The sequence below is a fragment of the Cynara cardunculus genome (assembly GCF_001531365.2).
Source record: "Cynara cardunculus var. scolymus isolate 2C chromosome LG 13, CcrdV1, whole genome shotgun sequence".
NCBI lineage: Eukaryota > Viridiplantae > Streptophyta > Magnoliopsida > Asterales > Asteraceae > Cynara > Cynara cardunculus.
Genome location: NC_037540.1, coordinates 14,555,357 through 14,556,409, shown reverse-complemented (window position 1 = coordinate 14,556,409; position 1,053 = coordinate 14,555,357). Strand labels below are relative to the sequence as shown.

General features: G+C 30.6%; 1 protein-coding gene across 1 annotated transcript in view; it reads right to left on the bottom strand.

Moving 5' to 3' along the window:
• LOC112525458 (F-box protein PP2-A13-like) overlaps positions 1-1,053 on the bottom strand; it is a 9,090-nt gene that overhangs the window by 1,081 nt on the left and 6,956 nt on the right. The window lies entirely within an intron of this gene.

Genomic DNA, 1,053 nt, shown 5'->3' with positions numbered 1-1,053 from the left:
TGAAACTGGTTCATGTTGTAATTGATTCATGAGTAATATGAAATCGTTTCATGGTGAACCACGTTTCAGTGATGGTTGTAGTTGATCCGTTTAGTAGAAAAAATGGAACATGAAACGGGTGCATAATTTATTTGGTTCGTCATGAAATAATTGCATGATAAAACGAGTACATGATGAATCTGCTTCGTGATCTTGAAGATTGTAATCTGCTCCAGAATCTTGAAGATTGTAAGGATTAAAGGAAAGAATGCATCAAATCATGAGTGAAATAAAAAAATTAATTTACATGAAACAGGTTCATGGCGTAATTGAACAATGAGTAGTGAACTGTTTTCATGGTGAAACCCGTTTCAGTGATGGTGTAGGTGATCCATTCAGTAGATGAAATGAAAAATGAAACGGGTGCATAATGTAGGCGGTTTGTCATGAAATAATTGTGAGATGAAAAATAAATTAGTTTCGTTAATAATAATAAATATTAACGTAAAAATAATAAATTACTTTACAAAAATAGATTAGTTTCATTTATAATATGATATACATGATATGGTTTCCTTGAATAAATGAATATTTGGTTTTACCCTTTTGCCCTTATCGGTATTATAAAATGTATTTTCAATTTTTTTTATTTTTAATTTYCTTAAATAACCTTGATTAATCTTAACCATTGATCAAGAAAATGGATGGGTGAGACTGGTTTACACGGTTTACACAAATGGATGCGGTTTTTATTTGATCGCTCCTCTATGTGTGTGTGTGTGTGTATATATATATATATATTAAAAGAAGAACCAAGAGGTGTTGATGTGGCATCATGAGAATTAGTTATTGAGGTGTTGATGAATTGTGGTTGAGTTTGAGATATCTCACATTGGTGGGAGATTGAAATATTGGAATAAGAAGATGTGTATACGAAAGAAGAATGAGATTCATTGTGTTAACTCATGATGTTTAAGTTATAAGGTTATCTTATTTGGATGATCTTATTTTTGCAAAACAAATCTTATATTGTGTTAGCTCATGAGGCTTGAGTCATAAGGTTATCTTATTTGG